The sequence below is a fragment of the Myodes glareolus genome, chromosome 27, assembly GCF_982192425.1.
Source record: "Myodes glareolus chromosome 27, mMyoGla1.1, whole genome shotgun sequence".
Lineage (NCBI taxonomy): Eukaryota > Metazoa > Chordata > Mammalia > Rodentia > Cricetidae > Myodes > Myodes glareolus.
In genome coordinates, this window is record NC_142052.1 from 652665 (window position 1) to 666679 (window position 14015).

At 44.9% G+C, this 14015-nt stretch overlaps 1 pseudogene; it reads left to right on the forward strand.

Annotated features, from left to right (window-relative positions):
* The first annotated feature begins 1984 nt into the window (after nt 1-1984).
* On the forward strand, nt 1985-3492 carry LOC125399975 (protein LSM14 homolog A pseudogene; annotated as a pseudogene).
* The last annotated feature ends 10523 nt before the right edge of the window (nt 3493-14015 follow it).

Sequence of the window (14015 nt, forward strand, 5' to 3'; positions counted from 1 at the left end):
ATGTCTCATTCTTTTACATTTATTTTCCTTTGAACTCCCAAGCTCTTTTTATTATCACAAACACTTCGTACTAAATCTTTCCAGGGTTCCAGGTACCATGCCAAACCTGTATACGAAACTCATGCAACCCTTCCTAATGTAGGGCAAATGCTGCTATATGTTGTAAGGAGGATTACATGTAGGCTTAGAAGAGTTGAGTAGTATGCCCAGGGTTGCACATCTAGCAAGGGCAGATACAGTTAGAGAAATCACAATGGTGAAGGTAGAAGTCTCTGATATGATTAATAAGTCACAGCTAGAGTAATAACTAACACTTTTTATTGAGCATTTATGTTTGTGCCAGACATTAAGTGTATGCATATTTATTTATTAGGGTCTATAAAGATTCTCCCTCACCCCCAACAGTTCCTCCATGTGGAAGAAGCATCCAGTCTGATTTGTTCTTCCCCAGGAAGAGAGGTGATGGTGGTGGTGGTGGTGAGTGGAGTGGGATTGAGAGAGGAGCAACAAATTCTTCCTCTTCCTCCTCCTCTTCTTCTTCAATAATGTAATTCTTTATTGATTCTTTGGGAATTCCACATCATGCACCCCAATCCCACTCACCTCCCAGTCCCTCTGTATCCTCCCTTACTCCTGCACCATGCTCCTCAGAAGAACCCCCCAAAAACTCAATTAAAAACAAAGCAAAACAAACAAAAAAACCCTCGTTCCTCTTTCCAACGCCTCTTCATCCACCCTAGTGGCATTGGGTAAGTCACACATAGACCCTTTTGTCCAGTCAGCCCCACCCACAAAGTGTTCACTGCAATGAGTCGCTGGTTTGGTTCAAGTCCTTGGGTACACCATCATCACCTAAATTCTGGTATCCTGCTGTCGCCCTGAGGCATGGGGATCCTGTGTTGATCTCTCCATAGGACCAGTCCCTTCACTTACTCAGGACATGGATGAAGTAGATGCTAGGGTGGGTCAACCCAATGCCCAGAATGTGGGTCTGGGTGGTAGCTGTACTGATCAGTTTGGGCCACTGGAACTGCCCCCATCAGGTGAGGGGCAGAGCCAGCTCTCCTAGGCCCATGACATTGAGGCAAGCTCTCTGACGCCCATAGTGAGGTGTGGGGCCATCTTCCCCAAGTGTGTGTGGTGGTGGGGGGACTCCTCTCCCATAGGAGATGGGCCAGTTCTCCTGATGCAGTGTCCAGCAAGGGGCAGGGCTAGTTAACCCAGGGTTAGTGAGGGACAGGGCTGGCTCGGCACAGCCCTCAGATTTCATCCTGTGTGGTTTCTATGACCCCCTGTGGCAACATGGGCCATAGATATCAACACAGACCCCAGCTGCAGCAGGAACGTGGATCCATACATGGCCCTTGGTAGCAGCTCAGGCCCAGACATCATCATGACCCCAGTGGCATCACAGGCCACCCAGATTGGCACGGGCCTGATAGTGGCATGGCCATCAGACACCAATACGACCACAGGTTGCAACCTAGACCCTGAGCATCCTTGTGGCCTTTCGTGTTACTACGGACCACGGCATCAACACAGATCCTGGCTGCGGTAGGACCATGGACTCAGATATGGTCCTTAGCAGTAGCCCAGGCCCAGATGTCACGATGGCCCCAGTGCAGGCCACACAGATCAGCATGGCCCCGTGGTAGTGTGACCCCTGGACCCCGGCATTTAATGGTGTCAGGAGCTACAGATATCAACACAGCTCTTGGCGGCAGTTGGGCCACAGACTCAGACCTGGCCCTCGGAAGCAGCGCTGGCATAAATGACAAGCGCTGGGTCCGGGTGGTGTCAAGCACGTTGCCAATATGCGCCCATTCCTCCTCACCTTCGATTCTTCTGTTCTGCCTCTTACCACAGCATATGAACCGTTTCATCTCTCTTTTCCTACCATTTCTCCACCGTATGCTTGATTATCATAATGCTACCTATGCATCCAGTGCCACAGGCAAGTAGATGCCTTCAGGCAGCCCGAACCATGACGACCCAGGCTGCCCCGTGGAAATCTTTCCACCACCTGAGTCGAATGGCCAGAAGCAATTTCATAATGGTGATTTGAGAAGAGACCTGGGAGTATGTAGCTTAGACTTTCTATTAGTTGAAAGAGTCATGGTAGCACGACCCTGGCAGGTCCCCTGGTGAGTGGGGAACTGTGGCGGGTGGGAGACAGACAGATATGCCATGCAGAGAGAGCTTGGGTATAGTTTATTTAATGGGTATTGGAAAGGGTATAAGGGTAAGAGGATTATGGAGGGAAGAGGTAGAGAGAGAGAGAGAGAGAGAGAGGATGGAGAGAAGGTGAGATCAACTTGCCTCTGTGTGTGTGTGGGGGGGGGGAGATTGGGAGTGGGCGGAGCTTGTCTCTTAAAGGGACAAGGGTACCCCGGTAACAGGAAAGGTCAGCAAAATGATAACATTAGTCCCTAGAAAGTGGGGAGGTAGAGAAGGGGAGAGGTAGAGAAGGGGAGAGGTAGAGAAGGGGAGAGAGAAACCTGAAGTATACAAAATCCCAAGAGCAGAAAAGGAACAACTCAGAAATTATAACAAGAGGTGAGTAGTTCCAGGTCTTCTGAGACCAGCCGTCAAGAGGGTCTGAGGAAATCTGAGAAAGACTTTGACTTTCAAAGTGCAAATACACAATTTAACAAGGAGGAAGCTGACAGAGTCACAGAGTTTCATAATAAACTTAAATTAAAAGAAGAGAAACTTCTCTTTGTAAGGCTCCTAGCAGTGAGATCAGGACCTGTCCCTGGTGCTTAGTTAGCTTTTGGGAACCTGTTCCTCCCGCTAGATTACCTTGCCCAGCCTTGACACAAGAGGAGGAGTTTGGTCCTGCATAAGCTTGCTGTGCCTGGCTTTGTTCAAGTCCATGGGAAGCCTGTCGCTTTCTGGTGTTGACAGAGGGGGAGTAAAAAAGGAGAGGGTTAAGTGTGTGGGGAGAACTAGGAGGAGAGGAGGGAGGTGAAGCTGTGTCGGTATATAAAACAAATGAAAAAGTGTCATTTAAATAAAATAACAGAAAAGAAGGGCAGAAGAAAGAAGAGGAACTTGAGAAACAAGAGACGTTTGTAAATAGTGAAGATAAAGGAGACTCAGGTTGATTTTTAAAAACAGAAAAGGCAATGCTGAAGAAGATCTGGTCAGACCCAACTACTATTATGACAAAATGAGATCATTCTCTGATAGTAATTCTTGTGATAATAGAGAAAGGAGATCAACCCGGGCTGAAGAAAGGGATGAATACTGACATACTGACACATTTGAAACCCCAGTTTGTCCAGATGGTGGCCGGGGGGGGGGGGGGGGGCGGGTTCCCGAGGACAGTGATTACAAAGACAGAAGAGGCCGTGGGTTCTGTGGCGGCAGAGGAAATGGAAGTAGTCACGAAGGGACTGCCACTGTCCCTGAAGTGGATTCAGAGAGGGTCATGGGGGCAAAGAATGTGTAGATTTTGAATACAGGAAAGTTAATAAGGTCACCGTATAGTCTACAGACAAGTCTTTGAAAATGGTGACTCCTAGCACTTCAAGGTGCTTCAGTCTTTGTGAAGGAGGAGGAGGTGAAGTTGCTGTCTGTCTGTCCCCAGCGCTGGATGCTGTCTGTCTGTTTTCCCCTTTATGTAAAGCTACACTGCAGTTGCTTTGGAAGCAGGAAGGCTCACCTTAAAACATGAGCACAGAGCATATGTGAAGCGGCCAAAGATTGTGTTAGAGTAGCGTAGAGTTGAACCAAAGCGAGCTGGGTGGAAATGCTAACTATCACTGAAAGGAGTTCTCTTACCACTGATAGTATTTGGCAGTTTCTGAGAGCTGCCTGCAGATGGACTGAAACTGTGGTTTTGAGCCACAGAAGGCTGTGTGTGAGCGCGTGCACACCTCTATCTGTGTCTTTCACTTCCCTTTTGTAGATCCTATACTACGAGGCAGTTTATTTCAACAATTAGAGCAATTTATGGTAAACAGCTGTACGGTAGACACGTGGGCAGATACTGTTTCTTAGGCAAAGGTAACTTTTTACATAATTGCTTAATTTCAGTTCATTCCCTTGCCAGTGAAACATGAAGAACTTTGTAGAGCTGTTTAAAAAGCAACTAATTTTTTAAAGAATAGACTTTTTAAAGTTTAAAAGAAGACAGGCAGGATTGGAGGAGATTGATGGGGTGGGGATGGGGGATGGAAGGATGTGTGTGGGGGGTGTCTGGCTAGCTGCAGGAAATGCTCAAACATTCTGACTAAGAATCAAGGATGACTAGACATTGTCAGCGTCCACTTGGCTTCCTATGCGTCATCAAGTTCATTTAAATGCTGACATTTCCCCTGTTAGAGCTAGGCCCAGTCCTTAGGGAACACAGCCACTTGAAACTCCCTGTGGTTTGAATGGGCTAGCCCAGCTGGCAGAGGTCTGCAGCTGTGTTGTCTTTGGTTGCATGGCAACGCAGCACCCCACCCATCTCCTGTTCCTCCGCGCTGATGATACAGCTAGGCTGCCCTGGCTCTGTCTACCCTTGCTGCTTCACAAGGACCAGAGGAGAAGGAAACTCCAGTCACTACCGGGAGTTGCGGCGGAAAATATTTTCCCATTTCGCCTAAGTCGCCATCGGGAAATCAATCAGGCTCAATATTGATTCAGGGCAGTGAGTGGTGTTTTCGAGCCGGTTTGTCTGCTTGCACCAGGCAGCCTGAGTTGGCAAAGCTTGGGGCAGGCCTTTGGTGAGTTTTCATCTGCTTCTGAAACGCGGCGGTTTCACACCTGAACACTGCAAAACAGACAAGAAACAGGAAGTCGAAAAAACATTTCTACCTAATGGAAACTGCCTTTCCGCTCACCTGCACTCCAGCATAACATCATTCAAATTAGCACAGATGTCTACCCTTCTAGGGACTATTCCCAGATGGTATGTACCCTGAGAGCCTTTGCCCGCTAGTGTCAGAAGAGCGCGTCTTCCTGTCACCATAACATAATCTCTCATTTTCTTTTACATTCCTCCATTGCCTGGAGGAAGGGAGGTCAGAGCCAGGGCAAACAAACTTTTGGTTTGTTTTTTTTTCTTTTCTTTTCTTTTTTTTCTTTTTCTTTTTCTTTTTCTTTCTTTCTTTCTTTTTTTTTTTTTGAGGCAGTCTCCCTGTAAACCAGTCTAGCCTGGGAACTCAGCCACACAGCTGAGGATGACTTTGAACTTGTCTGATCCTCTTGTCTACCTACTAAATGCCCTTATAGGCATGCCCCTGTGCCGCTCTGCCTAGCGAAGAAGCTCTTTGAATGAAATTGTCGAACAGCTCCAGAAAAGTAAAGGTCAGAGATGTGGTTGTCTTTGGCCAATGAGGGGGCAGAGGAAGAAGAGTAAGATGAGGACAGTTTGAAGGGGCATTTCACAGTGTACCAGAGGGAAAAGACAGGCTAGCCAGGGTAAGAACTCCTTTTCCTTCTGATACTTGACCTCATAGACCCTGCCAGCACCGGCATCCGGATCCGGCATACACTAAGGTAGGGGAGGGTGGCTGAGGCTCTTGGTGGCATTGTGCCCAGAATAGAAAATGTGGTTTTTGGCAATCATATTAAAGGCCAAGGTTCTGATTATTTAGAAACCTTTACACTTCTGATAACCAGGCCACAGACTTTAAGGCTCGCCCTCCCCAAGGCTCATGGAAACTTTGAAACAGTAGGCTTGGCCCCCTGCCTGTCACCTATGTGTGTGTCAGATGTTTTTTTTTCCTTTTCTTTTAAAGACGGGATCCAAATGCTCTACCGACTTACGGCAATTTAAATCCCAGCACCCACAAAATGGCTAACAAGAAGTTGTAATTCGTTTTGAGGGAATCTGTTGCCCTCTTCTGGTCTCCTTGGGTAAGGCACAAATGTGACTCACAGACAGAGCTTGCAAAACTCACACACAAACAATAAAGATAAATAAGTGCACATAATAAATAAGTGTACATAATAATAAATACACATAGAATCAAAATCCATAAATCTTGGGAAATTTATGTATGTATGTATGTATGTATGTATGTATGTATGTATGTGTATGAGTGTTTTGCTCACTTGTATATCTGTGCACTACATTCGTACCTAGTGCCCATGGAGGTCACGGAGAGCATCAAATTCCCTCACACTGAAGTTACAGATGGTTGTGAGCCACTATGTGGGTGCTAAGGCCTTTGCAAGAGCAGCCAGTGCTCTTAAACAGTTGACTACCTTCCCAGTTCCCCACCCTTAACTCTTCTTTTTAGAAAAGATTTACTTTTATTTATGTGTGTGTGTGTGTGTGTGTGTGTGTGCATATGCACATATGCACGTGTACTCACGCACAGATGCCCATTAAGACTGGAGGGGATATTGGATAGTGTGGAGCTGGAGTTAGAGGCATTTGTGAGACACCTGATATGGATGCTGAGGTCCAAACTCCAGGTCTCTGATACAGTCGCGAGTGCTTTTCGCTGCAGAGCCATCTCTAGCCCCACTAACTTTTCTCTGTTTATGTCTGCAGGGCCTCAGACAGGTGTCTTAACCTCTGCGGGTCTGAGTGTTGTAGAGAGGACCATCATGCCTTGGGTTGTACCAGGGACTAGGATGCTGCATCTGGAGCAGGGTCACCCAATCAGGTCTGGGAGAAGCTTCTGTGGTCTGATGATCATTCTGAGTTGAGGGCATTTGAGCCCCTAAAATCCCGCATCAGCCCAAAAGCAGAGCTTCCCAAAGAACTCAACTCTTCTTTCCTTAATTGTTGCTTTTAGACAAAGGAGAAAGGGGCAGTCCTAGGGAGGTGATGGATTCCTGGCATTTCTTTTAAGAGTCTGGGTCTGTCCTTCAGAAGGGCTTCCTGCAGCATTGCCGCCGCTGCCTTCCCCTTCCTAACACAGAACTAAAACTTTTCCTGGAGATGTTTTCAGTCTCAGAGGGGCCAACTCCTAGCCAATACCGCATGGCCGACCAGCCGCTCTGCCTAGCTGTGGTTCCTGTCCTCCTGGCCAGGGAATCTCAGAGGATTTTGTCCTTGGAAAACTGTGGCTTCTGGTCTGTATTGGCCTCCCTTTGGAGAGGCCCTTATGTTTCTCAGGGCTCCAGCTTTGACTGCTTGCATAAAGAATCACAAGGCAGGTGTGTGTGTGGGGTGCACATCTGTAGCCTCAGCTACCAGGGAGACTGGGACAGGAGAATGGCTTGAGGTAAGGGGTTTGGGTTGATGTGGGGACGATAGCAAGACCTGGCCTCATAAAAAACAAAAGACAAAACCAAAACACAATGCAACTTGGGAGGCACAGAATAACAGAAATGTCTTGTCTCGTGGTTCTGGAGACGAAGACTGAAAATCAAACTTAGGGTTGAAGGAAAATATACTTCTTGATTCTCTTCAAGTTTATGTACTCCTTGGAATACAGATGACTGTGTGTGCTGGTATCTGTTTCATCAATGTGTGGCTTTGTGTCCCAAGTTTCCATTTTATGTGGTTAGTAGTCAAATTGCCTTTGACTCCAAACACTCCCATGTATGGTCCCTCTTTCAAATTTGTGGCCTTTTTCTTTCCTTTTCATTTCTCTTTTTAACATAATTTTAAAAAAGTGAGTCTTTGAGAATTTCACATCATACCCTAATTCTGCTCACCTCTCAGTACCCCCATATTTCCCTCACCCCTGCAATGACCCCACAAAAGAAAATTAAGAAAAATCAAGTCAAAACAAAGCAAAACAAGCAAATAAAAACAAGAAGAAAACAAACAAACAACCCCCCACCCCAAACCCTCTTCACTTCTCCTTCTTTCCCACTTCTCCAAAACATCTTCATTCATCCTGGTGGTACTGGGAGCTGTGGCGTTTCATATGGTCTATCCTTTTGTCCAATCAACTCTACAAACAATTCTTCACGGCAAGGAGTCACTACGGCAAGGAGTCACTGGCCTGTTCACAGCCTCTGGTTTCTTGTGCACTCTCACAAGAAACAAAGTTTCAGTGCCCCCTCTAGTGCACCAGGTCCTCACCAAAACTTCTCTGGGATATTCTGTGGCCACCCTGAGTCACAGAAATTCTGAGGGTATTGTTCCACAGAGTATTGTTCCTCCAGCAGGTCCTAGATGGGGTCGATGGTGGGCCAACCCAAGGCCAGGCTATGGGCATGGGTGATTGCTGAGTTGGTCAGTCAAGGCCAGTGGGACCACTAACCTCAGGTGAAGGGGCGGAGTCAGCTCCCCTATGCCTATGAAATGCATAATATATATGAGTTTATGTGCACTGCATGCTTGCAAGCCCACAGAGGCCAGAAGAGGACCGTGGGTCCACTGCAGCTGGAGTTACAGATGTTTGTGAGCTGCCTTGCAGGTGCTGGGTCCTCTACAAGAGCAGCTAATGCTCTGAACCGCTGAACCACCTCTCCAGTTCCATGGCCTTTTTCTTAATTGTTGTCCTAAATATATATATTTAAAAAACCCTGCTTGGTCTGTGTTCCGTTACTTGTATATATATATATAAAATTTCAGGACTGAGCACTCGGAATTGGATAACCCTATTGCTGTGCTCTTCCTTGGGGACGTCTATTTCTTCTACTCATTCCTAATTTGTCTATAGCTCTTGTTTAGGGTTGAGGCCCTGGTGAGATCTTCCCCTTCCGCATTAGCTTGCCCTTTGGTGTTGTCCTTGTTCAAGTCTTATTTAGGCAGCCATGTTGAGGCTACGTGTGTAGCTTATGACATTTCTAGGAGACACAATCTCACAGGACTTCCTGTTCCTGTGACTTTTCAGCCTTTCTGTCCCCTGTTCCTAGATGTTCCCTGAGCCTTACATGCATTGTAGATGTACAGGTTGGGACTGGGCACCACACAATGGTGCATATTGATCAGCTGTGTTTTTTTCTGAATGGTTTCTGTCTGTTGCATAAAGAAGTTTCTCTAACGAAGGTCAGAGTTACACTTGTCTGTGGGTAAGGATAAATATTTAGAATGCAGTTAGGAGTGATGCTGGTTTAGTATGGCAGTTGTAGGTTCTCCTCGTAGGTCCATGACCTCACCAGCCCAAGCAGTTGACTAGATTTCTAGTACCAGGCATAATTTCCCTCCTGTTGAGTAAGTCTTAAGTCCAATTAGAGAGCTGTTGTTACCTTCAGGATATTCCTGTTACTGTTGCACCCTTAGGGTTATTGTATGGTGCTGGTCGTAGACATCATAGCTAGCTAGGACTATTGGTGGTTTCTCTCCCTTGGAAGCTTACTCTGGTACCATGGGAGCTAGTCCTCAGGGAGGAGGTTTTCAGGCCAGATCCAGCTCAGGTCCTCTTGGACCCTATGTCTGAAGTACATGGTGTTTTCAGCTATAGGCGTGTGTTATTTCCAATCTCTGGGAAGTGACCAAGAGTAACAACAATAGCTTATTTTGGGAGTCTCAGCCATCCCTAACTGACAACTTCAAAAATGGGCTTCTCTTGCCTGGATTGGGTTTTTTGTTAGCTAATCTATGGATCTTGGAGAAAGCATTGTCAACCCAGGTGGGGAATTTTCATTTAAACTCTGTGTGTGTGTGTGTGTCTACAATATGTAATTTAAGTAAATAGATAATGATATGATTCCTATGACGTTTTCAGATGTCCTTACTGCTGTTTTCCTCATTCTCCTTCTCTAGTTAGAGCACCCCCTTCCCCACATTTTCCCTTCTGTATTGCTCCCTCCCCCAGTTTCTTTTTATTTTCCTGTTTTAGGCAGTGATTCCAGGTAGTATATTCACATCTGAAGAGTCAGAGCTATGAACCATGGATAAGAGAGAACATGTATGCTTCTCTTTCTGGGTCTGGGTTACTTGACTTAATATGTTCCATCTATTTACCTACAAATTTCATACTTTCATTTTTTGTTACAGCTGAATAGCATTCCATAGTGTATATGAACCATTCTTTCATTACAATTTATCAGTTGAAAGACATTTATTTTGCTCCAATTTCCTAACTATTGTGAATAGAGCAGAATTGAACATGGTTGAGCCAAGTATTTGTGGAGTAGAAGGTGGAGTCTTCTGGGCATATGCCAAGGAGTGGTACCGTTTCGTCACATGGTAGATTTATTTTTAGCTTTTTGAGGCCTCTCCATACTGATTTCCAGAGTGACCAGGCCGGTTTGTAATCCCACCAATAGTGAATGAAGGCTCCCTCCTCTCCACATCCTTTCCAACATTTGTTGTTTGTTTTGCTTATCAGATCTGTAGCTGATTTTTTGAATGGGTCTTTTGATTTTGTGACTTTTTTTGAGTTCTTTATATATTCTATGTATTAACCCTCTGTCGGATGTATAACTGGCAGAGATTCTCTCCCATACTGTGGACTTTCTCTTCACTTAATTGTTTCTTTACTTGTGTAGAAGCCTTTAGTTTTATGAGGTTCCCCTTGCCATCTGTTGGCTTTAACACCAGGGCAAATGGGATCTTATCCGGAAAGTCCTTTCCTATGCTTATATCCTGTCGGGAACTGCCTTTGTTTTCTCCTGAAACTTCCAATGTTTCAGGTTTCACATTTAGGTCTTGATCCATTTGGAGTCAGATCTTATGCAAGGTGATAAGTACGAATCTGACCTCATCCTTCTACAGTTTCCCCAGCACCATTTGTTGAAGGTACTGTCTTTCATCCAGTGCATGTTTTTGGCATCTTTGTTGAATATTAGGTGGCTTGAGTTACACATATTCATGTTTGGGTCTTTGATTTTGTTCCATTGGTTTGTATGTCTGGTTTTTTTTTTGTGCCAGTATTATGCTGTTTTATATTACCATGATTCTGTAATAGATCTTGAGATCTGGAATAGTGTAAGAAAAAAAAATTTTCCTCCCCAACTTGCTTTTTGGTCATGGTAGTTTCTTGAAGCAATAGAAATCCTAACTAGCACAAGTTGGTACCAGGGAGTGGGGTATTACTGTGACAGACTTGAGCCTGTCTCAGGAAGGATTGTAGAAGGATTTTGGAAGTTTGGGCTAGAAACATAATTGAGTATTAAGAGTTCAGTGGGATGTTCTCTAATAGCTTGAAAGATAAGAAAGTTGAGAGCAGCGGGGCAGTGCCCCATGCCTTTAACTCCAGCACTTGGGGAGCAGAGGCAGGCGTATCTCTGTGAGTTTGAGGCCAACCTGATCTACAAGAGCTAGTACCAGGACAGGCTCCAAAGCTACAGAGAAATCCTGTAAAAAAAAAAAAAAAAAAAAAAAAAGAAAGAAAAGAAAAGAAGCCTGGCTCCTGAAGTTTCAGAGGGAAATTTAAAGACTCTATTAGGGCCATATGCTATTTTGAATTAAGATTCTGTGGCTCTGGTCAGCTGGGCTAAGGAGCCAGCGCTAGTAACAAGAGACCAGCACTATAGAAGTGAAAGTGTTACTGGAACAATTGATGCTGGTCAGCTGGGGCAAAGAAATTAGTGTGGTAAAGAAGAGGCTAGCTAGCATCCTTGAGGTGAAAAATTCAGCGAAATGTTCCCTCAGAGTCAGAACGCAGAAGCTGTCTTCCGGAACTGGCAGAGATTGTATCTGACGCTGGCAGCCAAACTTGGAAATGTAAGAGTCACCCAGGTGGTACTGGCCTTGAAGGCAGGAAGTCGCAGAGATCAGCTAAATCTTGGCATTGCGAGAAGTCAAAGACGCTGTGCTGTTCGTAAACGTGCGCCTCGGTGTCAGCTGAAGGCCCAGGACTGAAGGGGTCACGTAGAGAATTTGAGGCTTGGCACCATGACGAGAGTCTAGGAGAGGCTCTTGGTAAAAGTGCAGCTCAGTTGCAGCAGAAGACCCTAGTATTTTGGAGATGCCAGCACCGTGGGAGGGCCACCAAGAACAGCAGCAGCAGGAGAGAGGAGCCAGCTGGAACCTAGAAGAGAAGATGTGTGTGCTACAGAGGACAGAGCTGAAGAAGTGACCGGAGCGTCTTGGAGGAGCCCGGAAGACCATGTGTGGATCCAGATATCAGACACTGCGTTATTTATAATTTTGGAGTTTTGTTTTGCTTTGATTTGGTTGTGACTCTGCCTGGTTCTTCGCTCTTGAAGTAAGAAAGTATTTAATTTATTTTTGATTTTGCTAGAGCTCACAGTTAAGAGACTTTAAATTTCAAAATACTTTGGATTTTAAAAGATTAGATATTTTAAAGGGACTAAAATTTTAATGTATTTGAATTTGTAAAGACCGTGGGACTTTCAAAGTTATTTATGATTTTAACGTGATATCTTAGGGACGAATATGAAGTGAACGGTTGTGGCTTCATAGTGATGTGTTTGTGTGTCAAACTGAGAAGGGGTTAATTGTGTTTACTAGTCATGTGTCAACTTGACGCAAGCTAGAGCTACCTGAAAGGAGGGAAATTTAATTGAGGAAATTCCTCCCTAAGGTCCAGCTATCAGGTATTTTCTTCATTAGTGTTTGGTGGGCGAGGGGAAGCAAGTCAGTGAGCAGCTCCTTCCATGATCTCTTCATTAGCTCCTGCCTTGTGTCTGAGTTCCTGTCCTGACTTCCTTTGATGATGAACAGAAACATGGAAGTGTAAGCCAAAAATCCTTTCCTCCCCAGCTTGCTCTTTGGTCAGGGTGTTTCTTCGCAGCAATAGAAACACTAGCTAAGATAGTTGCCTCTCCAGTATTATTCTTTTTGCACAGAACTGTTTTGTCTACTTGGAGTCTTTTATGATTTCATATGAATTTTAGAACAGGTTTTTTTTTTTTTGGGTGAAGAATGAGATGGGGATTTTTGACTGAGATTGCACTGAATTTGTAAATGGCATTTGGTCGAATGGCCATTTTCACAATTCACAAATACAGGATGTCTTTCTGGGTCTTTTTTTCAGAGATTTAAAATTTTCATTGTAGCGGTGCTTCACTTTCTCGATTAGGTTTTTTCCTAGATATTTCCCTGTTTCGAGGCTATTGAGAACATGGTGATCTTCTTTCTGTTTCTTATTGGTGTTAAAAAAAAGCTATTGATCTTTGTAAGCTGATTCTACATCCTGCCACTTTGCAGAAATTGCTGATCATTTCTAAAAGATTTCTGTGCTGTGGGACAATGGTCTGTACCCTGCCAATTGTATTTTAATAAAACACTGATGGTCCAGTAGCCAGGCAGGAAGTATAGGTGGGGCAAAGAGAACAGGAGAATTCTGGGAAGAGGTAAGATTCAGTCTGCAGCCATCACCCAGATGCAGAGGAAGCAAGATGTGACTGCCTCAACAAAAAAGGTACCAAGCCACGTGGCTAACACAGTCAAGAATTATGGGCTAATGTAAGTTATAATAGTTAATAAGAAGTCTGAGCTAATAGGCCAATCCGTTTATAATTAATGCAGGCCTCTGTGTGTTTATTTGGTACTAAATGGGTGTGAGACCTGGTGGGACAGAAACCTCTGTCAACATTTTTGGCACAATTTTTGGGATCTCTTATATATAATATCCTATCGTCTGCAAATAGGGATAGTTCGATTTCTTCTTTTCCTATTTTGTGTCCCTTTTATTTCCTTCTCTTGCTTTGGATGCTCCAGCTAGTACTTGAAACACAATATTGAAAAGCGAATAGTGGACAACCCTGCCTTAACGGTTCCACCAGTTATGTTTTAATCCCACACCAGTTATGTTTTAAGGGGTTATTTATTTTGGGGGGTAAAACTTACATACACCATAAACTGTCAGGAAGGGAGCCTAGTCGCTGGAGCAGGAGCCGGGACCAAGGGCCGGAACCAAGACGCCCGAGCCGAGATCTGTGGCTCTTTTTAAAAGAGAAATATACCATGCCCCAGTGGGCTGGTATTTCAGCGGCTATTGGCTGACAGAGCGGAAGGCGCTCCCACAGCACCGTGGGTTCGTGCTTCAGCGACTATTGGCTGAAGCAGCAGAAGACACTCCCGCAGCACCGCCTCATTGGTTTCAGTGGACTTATTTCAGGATTTCCCTCTAGGATAATGTTGGCTGTGGGTTTCTCAAATATGTCTTTTATTATATTATGGCCTGCTCCTTACTCTCTCTAGGACTTTTATCAGGAATACATGTTAGATTTTGTTAGACATGCTGAAAGGACTTTTC